We start from the raw sequence: 21,355 nt of genomic DNA on the forward strand, positions 1-21,355 counted from the left end.
TTTCTTCCCTACCATAACCCTACCACCTCCATATAGCAGGCACTCAAGAGATATTAAATAAATATGAGACTAGGTTATACTTCTCAATGTCTCTGGTCAGGTGTTTTCTTGTTGAAATCCCATAGCTGTCTTCAAAGGATACATTCCTCTCTATCTCCACAGAGAATGAAAGGAAGCCTCAGAGCACCATGACCCACTCTATGCCAGTCTTTGGGTGCCTAGACTATATTGCCTTCATAAGACTGTCAAACTGAGAATAGATGCCCAAACTATATTCTATTCATGGACATTGGCTGGAAGAATGCAAATATTAAGACAGACCATGTCTGCATTATTGAGGCCAGGAGAACTTAGTTGTATCTCTTAATTAGTGCAGAGAGCATTCCTCTGACTTTCACAGAGATTGACCTTGTTAGCACACTCTTAAAACTGCCAATTAAAAAAATCTGATACAGCTAGAAAAAAGAATGGTGTAGGAAAAGCAAAGTGTTACAGCCCATAGCAGATTAAGCATAGTTTCTGCAATAAATGATGATTTGTTCAAATCTAAGTACTGCTGCTTTATCAGCAGACTGACCCTGGGAAACTTACTTAACCTCTGCCTTAGTTTTTTCATCTAGAAAATGGGGAGTGAAAATAATAGTATCTCCTTGAAAGTTTTGCTGTGAGGATTAAATAAGTTAATATATGTAATGTGTGTAGACAGTACCCAGTGTATAGTATTTATGGGCTGTTATTTATTTATAGAATCCTATATATCACATTCCAAAGAGAATATAGGTACTGGATTATGTATCCAAGGAGCCTGCAGAGTCTTGGATGTCCTTTGCTTTAGGATTATCTGACTCTGTGGCTCTGAGTGTGTGGCCCAAGAATTTGTATTTTCAATATGCCCGCTGAAATTTGAGAATCACTGCTTTGCCATTTCAGTAGCCTAATATAGTATCCTTTTAATAAAAATTATCTTACAGCCTTTGTGTTAATGCTTAACCCCAGGAATGCTAACCAGGGCCTTCCTAATTAAGCAGTAAGTTATTTTACTATCTGTATGTGTAAGAATCCCTGAGGAGACCTGAATTGGATTGGCTTGGCCCTAACTGAATTCTAAGTAAGGGCAGATAACTAATAGCTGACAGTTGGTAGCACCAAAGTTCCAGCAGTGTTCTTTACACTGGTCAGTAGGTCATAGAGATGACCGCCATGATAGCATCTTCCTTTGCAAAAGTTTTCAACAGTTGCTTAGGAGAATTCTTTCATGGAAATCCATCTATGAACTCATAATGGAAGTCAATAGGTGTCATGGAATTCACTTTAAATGCTGTTTAGAGTCTTCCATATGAGCATTTGTAGGAAGTAATATATCCCACAAAACAAAGTATATATGTTTTAAACCTCAAGGTTTTTGAAAGCAAATGTAAATAATATTGATTCTATGACCAAGTACCCCATTCCTACTGGCAAAGAAATCAGATGGCTACAGGTTTATCTTTTACCCTTGTGAAAGTGATTTGAGACAGACTAGCTTCTTGATAGATATTTGTACAGTTTAAACCATGTTTCTTATTTTATTGTCAGTTTCATACAAGACCAAATCTAAAGCTAGATAAAAATTTAATCTATCTAACATTTACTTACTCTGGAGTGAAAGTCTATGTTCCTAGCAGCCACTTGCTTCTGGATGAACCCCAAAGATTTGGACTAAAATTAGACTTTGGGATTTTACTGGAAGAAAAATTACTAAAAAATGTCCCTTAGTGTTTCCAGGAGACAGATTTCAGGACTTTTAGTCTCAAAAACTGACCCCAAGCCTGAATTCCTTCTAAGTAGTCCAAAGGTCCTCAAGGAAAGCAAGTTGGTTCAGCAATCCTCTAGTTAGGTTCTGAGCCTGGAGATGGTTTTAAGAATGCTACAATCTGGGGGTATTTAGAACAGGTCTAACTTCTTCAGGCGTAGTTGTCAGCTATCTGAACCCCAGGGCATCTCTGGAATGAGCAAATTTCTGACCAAGTCACAAGGCATCTGCACAATTCAATTGTGTAAGCCTCTTACATGTCAAGGCTCTTGGAGGCTTCCATGATTTTATAACATCTTGTCTTCTACATAGCTGCAAATTGATGGATGATTTGGCTCTAAGAGCTTTTCTTCACTTTTAGTGTGATTGTCTTTAACATTGCCTACATATAGAACTTTGTTAAACATGTGCACTGCAGCAGTGTAAAAGACACAGTCCTGGTTTCCAGAATTTAGACTTCTATGAATTACGTTTACCTGTTTAGCTCCCACCGCTCCAGAACTCTGCTCCAGGGGACTTTTTATTTCATTGTTTTCCACTTTGATCAGAACATGTGCTTTGATACATGATTCACATACCGAACAATTTATTCATTTACAGTCTACGAGTCAATGTTTTTTTAGTATATTTACAGAGTTTTACAGTCATTGGCACAACCAATTTTGTAACATTTTCATCACCCCATAAAGAAAGCTCATACCCATTAGCAGTCACTCTCCATTCCCCCTGCCCTCCAGCCACTAGCAGTGACTACTAATCTATTTTCTGACTCCGTAGATTGGCTTATTCTTGACACTTCACATGAATGGCACCATATATGTGATTTTCTGTGACTGGCTTCTTTCATGAAATGTAGTATTTTTAAGGTTCATCCATGTTGTGCCATGTACCTCAGTACTTCATTCCTTTTTATAGCCAAATGACATTTGAATGTATGGTTATACCACATTTTATTTGTTCATTCATTAGTTGAACATTTGGGTTGTTTCTACCTTTAGATACTATAAATAATACTGCTATAAGCATTTGAGTACAAGTTTTTGTGAAGACATACGCTTTCATTTTTCTTAGGTATATACCGAGGAATTGCTAGGCCATATGATAATTCTAGATTTAACCCTTTGAGAAACGGCTGGACTGTCTTCCAAAGTGACTGCACCATTTTATATTCCTGTCAGCAGTGTTTTAGGGTTCAAATTTCTCTACGTCCTCACCAGTGCTTCTTATGATCTTTTTGATTATAGGCATTGTAGTATGTGTAAAGTTGTATTTCATTGTGGTTTTTATTTGTATTTCCCTAATGACTAATAACATTGAGAATCTTTTCTTGTGTCTGTTGGCCATTTGTGCATCTTCTTTTGAGAAATGTTGATTTTGACCCTTTTCCCATTTTTTCTTTTTGTTATTGAGTTGTGGGTACTTTATAGATTCTGGGTGCTAGGCCATTACTCAGTGTATAATTTATAAACCACTTCTTCCATTGTGTGGGTTGTATTTTCACTTTCTTGATAGTGTCCTCTAAAGAACAAAAACTCACAATTTTGATTTTGATAAAGTTCAATGTATCTATGTTTTTCTTTTGTTGCTTGTGCTTTTGGTATCACATGTAAGAAACTATTGCCAAATCTAAGGCCACGAGGATTTACCCCTATGTTTTCTTCTAACAGTTTTATAGTTTTAGCTATTACACGAAGCCATTGATCCATTTTGCATTAATTATTGTATCTGATGTTGTTGCACGACTTTTCCTTATTTCAGCTAAAGATGGGGTCCTCTGTCCATGGCCACAAAAATTCAGGTTTGAATGGTGAGTAAGACAGGGTTTTATTGGATGTAAAGAAAGAAAGGGGGGAAACAGGGACTCTCACAAGGCCAGAGTCCCTGCTAGAGCGCTTGCCGCTCAAAACTTGAATCCCAGGTTCCACACAGAGAGAGAAGGAGCCAGGCTCCTCCCTGCTGCAAATGGCATGAACTTCCCAAGGCTCCACCCCAGTGTGCAGGCTGGTTGGAGATTTTCCAGGGACCCCCTCCCACTTGGCTGTCTCATTCCCCCCTTTAAAGAAGCACATCCAAGTGCCCTTGAATAAGGGTAAGTATGAAGACCTATCTTAACTGCTTCCTGCTGACAGGGGTGCTGTTTTGGGGAAACGGCAGTCAAAGCTCCCTCAGAGGCCTATGTAAGGTTCTGAGCAGAAGGGGCCATCATCAGAGGCTCTGGTTGCATGGCCACTTCGAGTTTGATGACCTGAAGGAAGAAGAGACAAACCAGTTTATTAGAAAACATGTATCAAGTTGAAACAAGGGAAGGGGTAAGGGCAGCTCAGAAATCCTGAGGCCTTTTACCAGTTTGCACATGGAGAGGGAGGCCAAAAGCCTGACTGGTAAAAAACACTTTACCCTTTTGCTGGCATATTGGTCTTCTGGGTTCTCTTCCCCTAAGCCCAATCCTAAGCCAACCAGTTTAAGGTTTGGGAAATTAACTCTTTCCAGTTTGGAGGATGTATCTGAGGGGAGTGTCCCATATTACAGAGACACAATTACCTATCTGTGAAGAGGACAGAAGAGGAGAAAGGAAAAAAGAAGGTGCCTTTTAAAGGAGTCCCAGGGGTTCATGATGCATTCAAAAGGGGTACAGACTGCAGATGAATGGCTACCCTTCTAGAAAGAGTGAAGCAGGTATCCCTGGTTCCCTTCTCCTCCTAACTGATACCTGGGGTACGTGAGGGAAAGAGGGAAAAGCATTGTCTTTCCCTCTTCCATCCTTGCATCCCTGAGTCCTGGCGACCATGGCAGGTCCCACCATGAATGTCACAGTGGCTTGCACCAATGAAGCAGGGGACGGGTGGGTAGGGGGTGGGAATCACCCACTCTTACCCACATATGCCTTATCTCCCCTGCTTTTCAGTAGCCATGGATTCTCTACACCTCATTTTTGCCATGGATACTAACGTGGCCTTTATCCATGAAACAGGAAGCTTGGGCTTGGCTTGATGGGCAGGCATCAGTCATGCTCACCTGCCCTGTGCCTTTTAACTTCCATTATCATCTGCCTCTGGATCCTTTAGATCCAGTTTTCTTTCCTAGGACTTTAACCCAAAGCTTGGAATTGAGTTTGGGACAAAAATGTGTCTCAGGGTGGGGGATTGCATGGACTCCTTATTATAAGCTGAATGCTAAAGTGAAACTGTGGAATTGAGTCCTCCTCCAGCAAAGGAGAGAAAAGGATGTCTTGTGACATGCCCAGATAACTGGTGGCTATAGTCATGCTTGCTAGGATTTCGGTGCATGGTGCTTGGCTTGGTTAGCTCCTTTGGTCTTACTTTCCCAAAAGGAAACCCCTGAGTGATGGGCACCCTATTTATTCCAGTCGCCTGGCAGGATTTGTAGGATAAGTTCTCAGAATTAGAATATTGATCCGGATTTCTACATTACCCATCCCTTTTGTTCTTTCTGAGCTGAAGTTGGAGATTGCTGGTTGGTTCACAGGAACAATCAGGGTTAGTCAAACATGTAGGCAAAAACTTAAAAACAACTAGTGAGTTTAGAATTTGGTGACAAATGTGTAAGTGTTGAAACATAATTTTTCTCTCTCTCCAGTCCTCATTTTTGTTAAAAAACCAAATCATCCTGGGACTGAGTGGTTTGCAAAATAGACTTTAGTCTTATACTTGGCCTGATTATTTGCATAAAGTGAAGCAAGAAAAATTATTTCTACAAAGGCCTTTTAGATTGCCTGTGTTGGAACTCTGTTCCCCAAGGGATCTCATACAAGACCTTTTAAAGCCAAGTCCAGCCATGGGTTTATCCTGAAATACCTGTGAGTTGGATAATCCTCCCCTCTTAAGGTCCCAAGATAAACTCGGAGCTCTTGGACCTGTTAGAAAGTGACATTCTTTATTGACCACAGGTCAGGAACCCTGTACAGGGACTGTGTAGATGAGGGTATGAGGCCAGTCTCCCCATTGGGCTTCTATCAGCTCTGCAAGTCAAGCTTGACTCCTTAAAGGGAAGCATACCCTTCCAGTCCAAGCCTTGGTAAAATTACCACCTTCTCCAGTTGTGCTCTGTGCAAAAGAAAAATGGATTCTTACTGCACTGATACAAACAACTATATTGCCACAGGAACACTCCAGATAGTTTTCAAATTTAGAGGAACCAGGCAGAGAGAAACAAACATGCTCTAAATTTTGCTCACAGTGGGTATTACCTTACTCAATTATTAAAAGGCTATAAATAGTTTAACATAAGTTTCCTTGACTCTGAAAAACAAAACATGGATCAGCAATATTCCAAGCAAGTCTTAGAAAGGTTGCTTCAGATTTCTGAGTTCAGTCCAGTTAGTTAACTCTTGTTTCTCTTGATATTCATGAACATTTCAGCTCTTCCTGAATCCTGTACATTTTCCTTTATTCCAATGCTACAATCTCCAAAGTTATCAGAAACCCAATTGTCTCAATCAAAAATTGTATTTGAGAGCACCTGTCAGAGTCCTATAGCTTATTATAAACCATCTTTTGAAAGGATTAAAACAAGACAACAATTGTCTGTGAATAGCAAAATGTCTAGAGCAGTTATAGTTAGAAACACAATTGACAAAGAAGTTTGGTTATCTCCATGGTTTACAATAACGACATAGCAACCTTAATTATGATTGATAGCATATACTTAGACGTTAGAATTTTAGAAATCCCATACAATTTTGGAACATATATTAGCATTATTCACCAAGATATAACCTAAAGAAGATTCAACATCACCTTTGGCAATCCCATGTACCTAAACATGTCAAATAATCCTGTTTACCTCTCTTTCCTGGACATTCCAAGGGTCCTCTGGACTATCTGAAAATTGTCAAGAAAGACAATTTGAAACTGAAATCTGATTTTGGGAAGACTTAAATATGTTGAAAGTACTTGACATTATGAAATAGAATTCCAGATTACCACAAGTTATTTATTTTTCCAAGATGATGACTCATAAATTTTAAAGAAGCAAAAACCTTTTATAACCCTTTTGAATTTAGTCAACACGTTCACACAGAGAACTTCTTCTGCGAGATCAGTTTCTACAATTCTTCCACCACTTGTTTGAACCCTTAGTTTTTTCCTAATTTAAAACCATCTTTTAACCCTAGGCAAAAATTTACATTTCTATGCCTTTTTGTAACCTTTTACTAAAAAACACATTTTACTGTGCTTACACTTCTTGCATGTAAATTTATTTTCAGTAGTTTCAATTACATGTTATAATGGTAACTCCTAGCGATTTTTAACTTTAAGGTAAAACTTGTTAGTTTGCTTTAATTGTGCGCTATGGGCAGTCAAGGTCTGACTCCAGCATAATGAAGGGCGCAGTTAGTTCCTTATGTCCCCAGGCCTTACCAATTGTGAAGCAGGCAAGGCAGATAGTTCTCAAAGGCCAAAAAGCAGTTTGTAACCTTAAAACATTTGGCAAACCTCGCATCTGACCTGCATAGTTTGTTTCATCTATTTACATTTTAATGATACCTGCATTTTACCAATAATCTTTAAGGCTGTTTTTATTTCTCAAAGATTAAAGTCACATGAACTGAAAAGTACCCCAGTTTTTATCTTCCCTTTTAAAAATATTTAATCCAAGTGCTTGTCTTTCTTTAGGCCAAATTAATTAGCGCTCATTTTACAGAAATCATATACAGTACATACACAGACAGGCAGAAAAAAACCCAGTAGCTGGATGGGGCCCTTTAAGAGACAGAGCTAGGAAAATATGCAGATATGGAACCAGAAAGGGCTCATTCCCTGAGGCAGGATTGCTAAACAAAGCCTTGCCCCCAGAGTTGTAAGTCCTGCCCCCAGAGTTACAAGCCATGCCCTCAGGCTGTAAAACAAGATGGAGGCTTGATTTCACAACCTAAACTTTGCAGAGAATACCAACAGTGATAGTTGGGTTGGGGTTGGCCTATCTTCTAAAAGAAAAAGAAAACTTTAAAGGTTAACTTGTTGATAGGGTAGAAAAGGGGAAAGAAAAAGGGTTTAAAAATGCCTGGGGAAGAACCTTTTATTCTCATGCAAGTGGTTCCTCCACCGGGGAGAGAAGCTTAAACTTAATTACTGTCCAGTGGAACCAGCCAGCCGGCTGTGTGGGACCCTTGGGCCATGCATCCCAGCCCCAGCACGGAGTGGGGAGCGGCAGGCAGCTGCGGCTCACCAGTCCATCTGGAAAAAGGAAGGAAAAGGCCATGAAAAGGTCCCCTGCCCGGGAGGGCCGGGGGTGGGGGCACTGTTTCCCATAAGCTCAGAAGTCCCAAGATGAAAAGGTTTAGGAGCAACTGTAAGAGGTTTTGAGTCCCCACGTTGCACGCCAAAAATGTTACAGGACTTTTTCCTTAGTTCAGCTAAAGATGGGGTCCTTTGTCCCACAGCCATGAAAATTCAGGCTTGCAGACACTTTGAAGGGTAAGACAGCTTTTATTGGGTGTAAAGGAAGGAAAGGAGGAAAAGGGACTCTCACAAGGCCAGAGTCCCTGCTAGAGCACTTTCTGCCCACAGCTTGAATCCTAGGTTCCACACAAGAGGAGGGGCCAGGCTCCTCTCAACTGCAAAAGGCACAAAATTCCTGAGGCTCTACCCCAGTGCTAAGGCCAGTTGGAGTTTTTCCCAGGGACACGCTCCCATCTAGCTGTCTCAATGTGAGTTAGAGTCTGACCTTATTCTTTTGTATGTGGCTATTCAGTTGTCCCCGCACCACTTGTTGAAAAGGATATTCTTTCTCCCATTGAATTGTTTTGGAACCTTTGTCAAAAATCAGTTGATTGTAAATGTGAGAGTTCATTTCCGGACTCTCAATTTTATTCCATTTATCTTTATTTTATCCTTATGCCAGTGCCACATTGTTTTGATTATTCTTGCTTTGTAGTAACTTTTGAAATCAAAACGTGTGAATCCTTCAACTTTGTTCTCCTTTTTCTAGATTATTTTGGCTATTCTGGGTCCCTTGAGTTTCCATAAGAATTTTAGGATCACCTTGCCAATTTCTACAAAGAAACATACTATTATTGTGACAGAGACTACATTGAATCTGTAGACCACTTTGGAGAATATTACCATCCTAATAATATTAAGTATTCTGATCCATGATGTGGGATATGATGAGGTTTCTCTTCAAATAGCCTGATCAATCCTTTATTCTTTAATTCATAGTACCCACCCCTTTCTCCTTTTTCTCTTTTCTGCCTTTGTTACATACCAGGACACGGACACGCCACAGTACCAGGCTTATCAGTACCAGCTCACATTCCTTTCCTTATCTGGAAGGGAGACTAGCTCTCTAGCTCATTGCAAACACCCCTTCCCCTCTTTTTTCCCTCTCTCCCTTATATGCCCACCTTATCTTTAAAAAGTTCAAATATCTAGCCAACTGGGATTAGTTCAGGTTGTGTGACCCGACCCTGGCCAGTGGGTAAAGGGTACAGGGGCAGGACTTGCATCAGGAATAAAGGCTCTCGTGCCCCTTTGTTCAGGTGTGCTCTCAGGGCGACTGGCCAAGGAGAAGCACCCCTTTACACAGAAGTAAAATTGCTTTGCTAAGAATTCTTTGTTTGAGTGTTCAATCTTCTTAGGATTTTGAGCTTTATTCCCAACAATGAGCATGGGATGTTTTGCCATTTATTTAGATATTCTTTAAATTTTTTAAACGAAGTATTGCAGTTTTCAGTTTACAAGGCTTGCACTTCCTTGGTTAAATGTATTCTTAAACATTTTATTCTTTTCGATGCTATAATAAGTGGAATTACTTAATTTTGTTTTAAATGTATTAATTGCAAATGTATAGAAATTCAGTTGAGTTTCGTACATTGTTCTTGTATCTCAGGGAATTTTAAGGGTTAAGCTTACAAATTATGTATCCATGTAAGACAAGCTGCATTTATGTGTATTGGTTGCTTAGAAAATTTAAGATAGAAAATTTTTTATCTTGACTTGACCAGAATAATTATTATACAACAATAACTTCTGGGGAAATACATAGAAATGGAAGAAGAAAAGGAAATCAATATTTTTACTGCTCTATTTTGGGCCATTTTAGATGCATTTTCATATCCAAAATTTTCAACAGCCCTACAAAGTACTGTTAGCTTCATTTTGAAAATGAGACTGGGGGCTCAAAGGGAATTAATAACCTTCCCAAGGTCACATGGCCAAGATGTAGCTAACAAGATCATGGTTTATCTGGGAGACTGTGTCTTCACAGAATAAACTCATTATCTCATCACAGATTGTGTTGACCTGATAAAATTCTATATTCTCCCCAGGTTCTGTCTTCTGAAACTTCAACAATTCAATCAAAAGTTCAAGACATGTATGCTGAAAACTTATAGTGTTGAAAGAAATTAAAGAACACCTAAACTAATGGGAAGACATCCAGTGCTCATAGATAGAAAAACTTGATAACGTTAAGACGATAATACTCTTCAGAGTGATCTATGAATTCAATGGAAATTCTATCAAAATGTCAGTTGACTCCTTTATAGAAATTAACAACATAATAATTAAATTCATATCGAAACTCAAGAAACACAGAATAGTCAAAACAATCATTATAAAGGAAAACAAATTTGGAGGGCTCATAATTCCCAACTTCAAGTCTACAGGAAGCAGGACATATGATGCCCTGCTTATTGGCATAATGATAGACATCTAAAACAATAAAATATAACTGAGAGTCTTGAAATGAGCTCTCATGTTTACAATCAATCCAGTTTGACAAGAGTGCTGAAACAATACAATGAGAAAATAATAGTCTTTTCAACAAATGGTGCTAGAACAACTGAATATCTACATTTAAACAAACAAACTTGAGCCTCAATCTCACACTATATGCAAAAATTAACTCAAAATGAATAAAGGTCTAAATACCAGTGTTTACATTATACAAATATTAGAAGAAAACATAGGGGTAAATCATAGGGCAATGGTTTCTTAGACATGAAACCAAAAGTACAAGCAACAAAAGAAAAAAAATAGATAAATTGGACTTTATCAAAATTAAAATTTTTTAATGTTTCAAAGGACACTATTAAGAAAGTGAAAAGAGGTCAGGCGCAGTGGCTCACGCCTGTAATCCCATCACTTTGGGAGGCCGAGGTGGGCAGATCACCTGAGGTCCGGAGTTCGAGAACAGCCTGACCAACATGGAGAAATCCCATCTCTACTAAAAATACAAAAATTAGCTGGGTGTGGTGGCACATGCCTATAATCCCAGCTACTTGGGAGGCTGAGGCAGGAGAATCGCCTGAACCCAGGAGGCAGAGGTTGCAATGAGCCGAGATGGTGCCATTGCACTCCAGCCTGGGCAATAAGAGTGAAAGTCCATCGAAAGAAAGGAAGGAAGGAAGGAAGGAAGGGAGGGAGGGAGGGAGGGAGGGAGGGAAAAGAAAAGAAAAGAAAGAAGAAAATTCAAATAATGAAAGATGATATATACAAACTATATATTGGACACGGGACTTATCTCTAAAATGTACCTAAAATGTATAAAGAATGCTTGCAACTCAATGATAAGAAGACAAATCACCCAACTGAAAAAATAGTAAAATGATTTGAATAGACACTTCTGAAAGAAGATATACAAATGGTCTATAGGTACATGCAAAGATGTTTAACATTAGTCATCATAAAAATGCAAATCTAAACCATAATAAGATACTACCAGTGTCCATGAGGATATAGAGAAATTGAACCCTTATAAACTGCTGGTGGGAATGTAAAATAGTACAGACACTCTGGAAAACAGTCTGGCAGTTCCTCAAAAAGTTATACCTAGAGTTGCCATTTGACCTAGCAACCAAGAGAAATGAAAGCACATGTCCACACAAAAAGTTGCATTAGGATGTTTATAGCAGCAGCATTCACAAAAGCCAAAATATAGAACTAACCCAAATATTCATCAACTGATTAATAAACAAAATATGATTTTCTTTATAAAACCATATGATTGAATATTACTCACCCATAAAAAGGATTGAAGGACTGATACATACTACAACATGGATGGACCTTGAAAACATTATGCTATGGGAAAGAAGCCAATCACAGAGGACTGCATATTGTATGATTCCATTTACATTAAATGTGCAGAATAGGCAAACCTATAGAGACAGAAAGTATATCAGTAATGGCCTAGAGCTGATGGGAATGGGGATTTAGGGGTTATGGATAAAGAATACAGGATTTCTTCATGGGGTTATGAACGGGATCTAAAATTGATTGTCCTGATGGTTACACACTCTATGCATATACTAAAACCACCTAATTGTACAGTTTAAATGGGGAAATTGTCTGGCATATAAATTATATCGCAATACAGCTTTTATAATCAGGGAAGTGCTAGATGGATAAGGTATGTTCCAAACTAGCCATGGCTGATAATACTGAGTTACTAGCTCTTGACAGGGCTGTGATACGTGATTTTGCAAATTGTATACTCTGCAACTACAGGAAACACCATTTTATGGACTACAATGTAAATGGTGCCCCCTGAAGTTGTGCAGTATACAATACACACAGCCTTAAGCTTCAGCTCTGGCACTTAGGAGAAAAATTCTGAGGCTGATCATTATGGGTGACCAAAGCTCATTTCCAAAAATTCAAAAGAAAACTAGTTTTCAAGTAAGTGGCACAGAAAGTAATTTTCCCCACACAGCTCTTTAACTCAGCATTCAGGCAACCATTATGCTCCCTATCTTTTATTCTTTTTATCCTTTTGAGGCTTTTTGGCTTTCAGCTTAAATAATGTATAATTAGCACAGCATCAAAGGATATTTTACAAGTAAATAGGTATACCCATAATCCCCCATCCTGAACACAATTGCTTTTATTTCTCTAGATCTCCTTTCAATCTTTGTTCATATGTGCATATACTTTCTTACATAGCTGTAATTATAGTGTATACACAGTTTGGTTCCCCTTTTACCATTATTTTATAAACACTGATCTGTGTTGCTTTATAGTTTTGCATTTATTGTTTTAATGGATGTATAACATTCTTTCCAGTTAATGTACCATAATGCACTCAATCTTCTCATTCCCTGAATGCAGGACAATTAGTGCAATTACACAACAGCCACAATATGGAAATGACTACATGCAAGGACTCTGATCTATTTTTTTCTTTTCTGCAAAGCTCTTATCATCATCTGTGCATATGACCTCATTTACTTAGTTATTTTCATTATTATCAATTAGTCCTATTTTGAAGTTAATCAAGAAGAGCAAGGCCCCTTGTCTCACTGATGTAGCCCAGGTCCTAGAATAGTAACTAGCACATAATAGATGCTCAATGAATATTTGTCAAATAAATGAATATTAAACCATTCTCTTAGGCTCAATTCCTAGCAGAGAACTGTCTTAGTCAAAGAGCATAAATCTTGGATTTTTAGCAAGAAATTATAGGAGAATTTTTCCCAACTCTGTACTGTCCAATTGGACCTTCAATTAGAGTCAAGAACACATGATTCTGGAGAGAGTACTTGGGTCTTTCACCTACAGCCCTGTGGTCCACATTCAGCGCCCTAGTTTGTACACAATGCGCATATCTTGAAAAGATTAAATGGGTTGGTTGAAAGAGAAAATGACTCTTTCTCTATTGAACATAAGAGTTTGAACTAAGGCCAGGCTGATAGCAGATGTATCATATGTCATTTAAAAGCCATCTTTGAAAAACAGACCCTCTTTTTCATGGGAATAGGCTCAGCACCAATCACAGGAACCATACACATTGTGGCTCCAATATTTTTGGGGTTGACAAGTCATCTAAACTCCAGAAGAGTTTTCATGAAGAAGTGGACCTTAGCACATAATTTGGATACCTGAGCACAGGTCCATTCTTTGGAGCAAAATGGTGATTTATCTACCAAAAAAGGGTCTTGCCCCCACTCCACACTATGATCCCACTCTTACACTTGCCATTCTTACATTTGCCATGTTGTCTGTCACAAGGAAACACAAAGACTCCATGTATCTGGAAACTGGCATGAGATGCCAGTAGAATTAGAGAAGGAGCACTGGATGAGGAAAGAAAAGCATCAACATTACTGAGTCATTACTATCTACCACACCCTTCCATCCTTTATTGTTCAATACAACCCTATGAAGTAGGAATTATTTTTGTACCTATTTTAAAATTGAAGAAACTAAGGAACAGAGAGGTGAGGTAACCTGTCTAAGGTCACAGGGCGAGTGCAAGAATAGGGATTCAAACCCAGGTTTGACTTACTTCAAAGTCATGTTTTTTCTGTGGTAGCATTAAGAGATCATAATGCCACTCATAGGAGTGACCCTGAATGGCTTAAAGACCATGAGCATTTCCCTTTTCTCTTGGGGGCCTCAGTTTCCCTTTCTATACAAAGAGGAAGTTGGACTAGGTGATTTGCTAAATGTTCTTTTCGGTATCTAGTCCCATTTGATTATCACAATATCCTATGATAGAAATTGGGAAACTCTTATTTTCATAATCTCCATTTTATAAATGAACAAATGGGGGTTCAGAGAGGTTTTGTGTCTTGTGTATAGTCACATAACTAGTTTCTGGGAGAGTCAGAGTGAACCTAGGTTTCTGAACTTCTAGATTGAAGTATCACAGGTCACCTGGCCCATGTTGTATCACTCTCTTTTTATTTCTTCTCTTCATTGTGGGAAAATTCCCCATTTTCACAAACTAGAGTTCACATTAATAAAATGTTTATACATTGCAGTATGATTTGTAACCCTCATGCACTTTCTCTTAATCTGAGTGTGTCATCAGTTAGAGGTTTGTTCTTGTTCCAGGGATGAAATAACTAATTAAGTCACACCTTGTCCCAAAGGGTTTTGATGGATAGAAGTGATTTTTAAAATGTATTGGGAACCTACCATGTATATTCGACCCTGGACATCATTTCAGTATCTTCCAGGCTTTTTCAATAAGGAGAATCTCTGGAGAACTCATTAAAAATACACATCCCTACAATCTACCAAGAACTATACATTTGGAATAAGAATATAAGTTTGTTGGGAAGCTGAGGCAGGTGGATCACCTGAGGTCAGGAGTGCAAGACTAGCCTGGGCAACATGGTGAAACCCCATCTCTACTAAAAATACAAAAATTAGCTGGGCGTGGTGGCGTGCGCCTGTAATCCCAGCTACTCCAGAGGCTAAGGTGGGAGAATTGCTTGAACCTGGGAGGCAGAGGTTGCAGTGAGTCGAGATCACACCATTGCACTCTAGCCTGGGCAACAGAGCGAGACTCTGTCTCAAAAAAAAAAAAAAAAAGAAAAAAAAAAAAAAAGAATATGAGTTTGTGAGTTTGTAAGACATACCCACACACAATGCATCCTCATCATGAGCTAGGGCTGATTTTTAATTAGTATGGCTGACCAGTTGTTTTTTTTTTTTACCAGAATACATTCTGATTGATTGGAGACCATGCCGTACCATTTATCATGTTTTCTGAATATCAGCAAGTAAGGTAGGGATCAAATACATTCATTTGACAGAAGAGGAACTAAGGTCCCAAGTGGCTCAATAGCTTGCTCCACATCACACATATTAAGCAGGTGGCAGGGGGAGGGCCATGCTCATTTTCAAACTGCAATAAGTAGTCACTGCCAAAGAGAGCAGGCCATGTGGTATGTATCAATTAGAGTTTTTCCAAGAAACAGAACTAATAAGAAATATATACATAAATAGATTTATTTTAAGGAATTAACTCACATGATTGTGGTGGCTGGCAAATTCAAAATCTAAAAGGCAGGCCAGAAGGCTGGAAACTCAGGCAGAATTTCTATGTCACAGTCTCAAAGCACAATTCCTTCTTTGTGAAGAGACCTCAGTTTTTACTCTTAAGGTGTTCAACTGATAGAATCAGGTTCATGCACATTATCAAGGGTAATTTCCTTTACCTAAAGTCAACTGACGGCAAATATTAATCACATCTGCAAAAACCCTCCATAGCAAAGTCTAGATTAGTATCTGACAAACAACTGGGCACCGTAGTACAGTAGTCCCCCTGCTTATCTACAATTTCACTTTCTGTGGTTTCCATTACCTGTGGTCAACCATGTTCTGAAAATATTAAATGGAAAATTCCAGAAATAAACAATTCATAACTTTTAAGTCATGGGTCATTCTGAGTAGTGTGATGAAATTTCTTGCCATTCCGCTCCATGCCGCCCAGGCCATGAATCATCCCTTTGACACTGCTTGCCCATTAGTCACTTAGTAACTGGCTTGGTTATTAGATGACTATCGTGGTATTAGAGTGCTTATATTCAAGTCACCCCTATTTTACTTAATCATGGCCCCAAAGTAAAAGAGTAGTGATGCTAGCAATTTGGACGTGCCAAGGAAAAGTCATAAAATGCTTTTTTAAGTGAAAAGCTGAAAGTTTTTCACTTAAGGAACAAAAGAAAAACTGTATGCTGAGGTTGCTAAGATCTAGAGTAACAGCAAATCTTCTATCTGTGAAATTGTGAAAAAGGAGAAAGAAATTCATTTAGTTCTGTTGTCCTGTCCCACCTCAAACTGCAAACGTGATGGCCATAGTGTTTCACAAGTGCTTAGTTAGGGTAAAAAAGGCATTACATTTGTGGGTGAAGGACATGAACAGAAACATGTTCCAATTGATGGCAATTGAGTTCAGTACTAACCACTGTTTCAAGCATCTAATGGGGGTCTTGAACATATCCCCTGAGGATAAGTGAGAACTACCGTATAGCCAAATTGACACATAAAGTTAACAACCACGGGGTATTTGAGGGAGTGGAATGATCTGAGACAGCATGGATTTGAGCCCCAGAGACAAATTCTGCTGCCCCCTCACTAAACTGCTGGCCCTATCCCTATTTGTTTGGGCTTTTCTATATATCCAGTTTCCCATGGCTGGAGCCTTCAGACTTAGTGACTCAGCTAGATTTAAAATGCAGCGGCTGTTATACCAGACTGTATACTGTTACTAGAAAGGCAACTGCTAAGGTTGGGAGCAAAGAGACAGATCAAAGTCCTGCTTCTAAAGGACCCGAAAAATATGAGATTCCCTGTCTTCATCACATCTCTGTCATCTAACAGTTTCCTCATTTGTAAAATGTAGATAATAGTCATATCTGCCTCTTAGGGGTTTCATAATGATGAAATGGAATTTATATACGTAAAGTGCTTAGAACAGTACCTCGCATGAAATAAATACTACATAGATGTCAGGCTTTTTTGTTGTTGTTGTTATCATTAGCAGCATCCTAGGTAGGGCCCTCTATAGAAGTATAAATTCAGCAAGTTTGTGTTCAAGGACCTCTTTAGGCATTGGCCTCTTCATGAGCTCCAGTGGCAGCACCTACAGGTAGCTTCAAGGGCTTTAGCTCTATTCCTCCATATCAGCATTAGCTACCCTCAATGAATATATCAGATGAGTGAAAATGGTGTGATGGCCACATTAAAACAGCACAAATAAATCCTCTAGCCTATGCCCACTTCCTATTGCTCTTTCCACCCTATTACCAATCTCTGATAAAGCTTGGAATCTCCAAAGCTGGCCACCCAATGTCTATACATTACTCACATAAACTGGACCTCTCCTTGCCAAAACTCTATGAATTAAGAAACATTATCCTTCGGAAACTGAGGCCCAAATAATAAAAGGGATTTGACCAAGGTCACAGTGCTAATAAATGGAAGAGAAGGAGTTTGAACTCAGATATATGACTTCACAACCATGTTCTAACCCCCAAACCACATGAACTCATCCTAAGACGCTCATGGATTAAAATGGCTTAACTCCTTTCTTTTTTTTCTTTTTTCTTTTCTTTCTTTCTTTCTTTCTTTCTTTCTTTCTTTTTTTTTTTTTTTCTTTTTTTTTAAGACAGAGTCTCGCTTTGTCACCCAGATTGGAGTGCAGTGGCATGATCTCGGCTTACTGCAACCTACGCCTCCTGGGTTCAAGCAATTCTCTGCCTCAGCCTCCTGAGTAGCTAGGATTATAGGCTCCCGCCACCATGCCCAGCTAATTTTTTGTATTTTTAGTAGAGATGGGGTTTCACCATCTTGGCCAGGCTGGTCTTGAACTCCTGACCTCGTGATCCACCCACCTCAGTCTCCCAAAGTACTGGGATTACAGGTGCGAGCCACCGTGCCCAGCCTAACACCTTTCTTATAAAGAATTTGTGGGCCAGGTGTAGTAGCTCACACCTATAATCCTAGTACTTTGAGAGGCTGAGGCAAAACGATGGCTTGAGCCCAGGAGTTTAAGACCAGACTGGGCAACATAGCGAGACTGGCAGGCCAGATCTCACTAACATAGGCCTCCATTACAACTGTTCCAGCACTGACTGAGTAGCTAGGTTAAACATTAAAAGCTGATTGAGCCAGTGCTCTTATACAAAGGCTGGAATGTAACAAATAGCCCACCAAGAGTTTTCCCTAGGCTTTTCCTGGGCCTTCAAGCATGACAAAATAATGAAGGAATTCTTAACAGGACCCTTTTAGAATTAAACAAGTTTTACTGTGGGTCTGAAGAAACTCCCCAGGCCTCCACAAACAAGTTTATTGGGGTCTAAAGGAACTCCCCAAACCTTTATGATTTAACAGGAGACAAGATAAGGGTAATCGCCCTAGCACCTAGACCCATTTAGATTAAATATACTTACTCAGGCTCCAGAAGAAGGTCTTCAGGACTCAGACCTTAGTTATAGATTAAAAGAAGTTAATCACTTATTGTCTTTAGATGAATGCACACTTACACATAGACATACAGCTTAGAAGGTATATAAGCTCTGGAAAACATTGTACTTTTGAGTTGATCTAGCAATAATTTCCAGGCCTTCTCCTTGTAACTGGCTGCAGAAATAAAAACCCTCTTTCTCCCCAGTTTGTCTGCATCTCGTTATTGGGCCACGAGAAATAGCAGCCTGACTCTCAGTTTGGTTTGGAAACAAGATCACATTTAGCATATGTTCTTGGTAATATCATACATAAATTCATTTATAATGAACTTGTCATATACAAATTCATTATAAAAGTTTAATTTTTTTTTTTTTTTAAAACGAATTTGCACCAGGCATGGTGGTTTAGGCTTGTAATCCTAGCACTTTAGAAGGCTGAGGCAGGAGGACTGCTTGAGCCCAGGAGTTCGAGACCAGCCTGGGCAACATGGTGAAACCTCATTTCTACTACAAATACAAAAATTAGCCAGGCATGGTGGTGCAGGCCTGTAGTCTCAGCTACTCAAGAGGCTGAAGTGGGAGAATCACCTGAGCCCAGGAAGTCAAGGCTGCAGTGAGCTGTGATGGCACCACTGCACTTCAGCCTGGGTGATAGGAGTGAGACCCTGTCTCAAAATAAAAAAAAAGAATTTGCATTTTTAAAAGAGGAATCATGTAGATGTAGAAGGCATGAATCTAAAGGAAGGAATTTCTTTTAATTAAATTACAGCTTGTTTAAGGTATGGGAAGAATCTTGATAAGGTGGATTCAAACAATAGACAAAAAAGGGATGACTTCAAGAATTTGACAGTTACTTTGATCTTTATCATAAATAATTTTAGCATATGTTCTTGGTAATATCTTATATAAATTCATTTATAAAAGTTTAAATGTTTAGGCAGTGGGAAGAGATTTGGAGGCAGTAGGTCTTTTAAGGGTGCCCTTAAACAGTTATATACTGTATATATATATACAGTATGTAAGGTGCCCTTTCCAGTTATATAAAGTCTAGACCTTAGACTTAAGGTGCTCATTGTACTGACAAACCAGCTCAACTGGAGGCAGAATATAAAGAAAATTTCCTTATAACCCGTGGCTTGGGAGAGGAGTGATAGCAGAGACTACTGGAGATTCTAGTGTTAAGGTTGGTCTCTGTAATGTTCTTTCTAGGCACGTACTCTGCCAGTCTGCAAAGAACTCGAAAGTACTTTGAATTACTTTGGGACTTGCCATATCTTAGCTAAGCTGTCAATGTGGAAAATCACAAAGTAATTACGAGTGCTTTCACTGTCCTTCTAAATTAGGCAATAAATAGGATGAATCACTGAATGAGACATCAGTACTTTCCAAGCTCTCTGCAGCATACTGAGAAAGGTAATTATTGAATGAAAAGCAAAGAGCCACCCAAGCAGACGTAGCCTCAAAGAGTGTGTATGAAGGGGAGGGGCTTTAGAACACATACTAGCTTTAAAGTATTGGCATTTCACAGGTCAAGAAACATAACAAAATATTCTCAATATCCAAATACAGCTATAAAAAAATGTCCCTCATAACTACCTTCCACTGCCCCAGTCAAACACAGCTTCTGGGAAGCCTTTGCCAATACTGAAGATCCCTCAAAGAATCCACCTACCAGTCTTAGTCAGATCTCACTGCCATAACAAAATACCATAGACTAGATGGCTTAAACAACAGAAGTCTATTTTTTCACAGTTCTAGAGTCTGGAAGTCTGAGATCAGGGTGCCAGGATGATTGAGTTCCTGGTGAGGACTCTATTCCTGATATGCAGATGGCCTGTCCTCTGTGCTCATACAAGGGAGCTCTCTTGCTCTCTCTCATATATATATATATATATATATATACTCGAGACAGGGTCTTGCTCTGTTGTCCAGGCCTGAGTGCAATGGCACAATCACAGCTCACTGCAGCCTCAAACTCCTAGGCTCAAGTGATCCTCTGGCCTCAGCCTCCCGAGTAGCTGGGACCACAGGCATGTACCACCATGCTCGGCTAATTTTTTCTATTTTTTGTAAAGACAAGGTCTGGCTATGTTGTCAGGCTGGTCTAAAACTCCTGGGCTCAAGTGATCCTCCCACCTCAGCCTCCTAAAGTGCTGGGATTATGCACATGAGCTACTATGCCCAGCCATTCTCTTCTTTAAGGACACTAATCTCATCATGAGAACCTCACCTTCATGACCCAATCTAACACGAATCACCTCTCAAAGACCTAATCTGCAAATATCATCACATTGGGGGTTAGAGGTTAGATTTATGAATTTGAGTGGGACACAAATATCCAATCCATAACACAACTCTTCTCATTTACCAGACCCAAAACACCACCAAAACTAATAGCATTGAACAGTTGGGGGTCTCTCTTTGCAGTGAAAAATAGACTCACATGCAAACCTCATTTTTATCACACTGCCTCCCTGTTCAGAAATTTCAAATTGTTTCCTTTACCTGTCAAATCAAGTCAAGTTCTGCAATTCCTCAACTTTTGTAATGAGATGTTTCATGATCTATTTTACTTCTATTTCCCATCTAAAAAATTCCTTTAGGGGATTCCTTACCTTTCCATGGAGTTGAAATGTGGCACTTTTAATGATTTGCAGTTTGAACTATATAAGTGCAATGCCAGTGTTCTACTTCAGATGGTAGTTTGCAATTTTTCTGAAACAGATATTTGATTTAGCATCATTGTGGAAGCTGGTGTGCAGGACTCAGACTCGCAGCTAGTCAAGGCATCTCATTTGCCCTTTAGTATCCACACCATGATATAGCTCTACTGCTCTCCCCAACATTCATTCACATAACTATCACCATCTCCATTTTACAAATGAGGCAATTAAATAAAT

At 39.2% G+C, this 21,355-nt stretch overlaps 1 long non-coding RNA gene across 1 annotated transcript; it reads right to left on the bottom strand.

The window, feature by feature from the left end:
• Positions 1 to 2,718: 2,718 nt before the first annotated feature.
• On the bottom strand, positions 2,719 to 6,643 carry LOC105493949 (uncharacterized). Its single transcript, XR_011618237.1, has 4 exons — positions 6,596 to 6,643; positions 5,809 to 5,856; positions 5,608 to 5,666; positions 2,719 to 4,037 (listed from the first exon to the last, which is right to left on the bottom strand). It is a non-coding gene; the product is annotated as an uncharacterized lncRNA (long non-coding RNA).
• Positions 6,644 to 21,355: the final 14,712 nt, after the last annotated feature.

Source organism: Macaca nemestrina, chromosome X (genome assembly GCF_043159975.1).
Source record: "Macaca nemestrina isolate mMacNem1 chromosome X, mMacNem.hap1, whole genome shotgun sequence".
Lineage (NCBI taxonomy): Eukaryota > Metazoa > Chordata > Mammalia > Primates > Cercopithecidae > Macaca > Macaca nemestrina.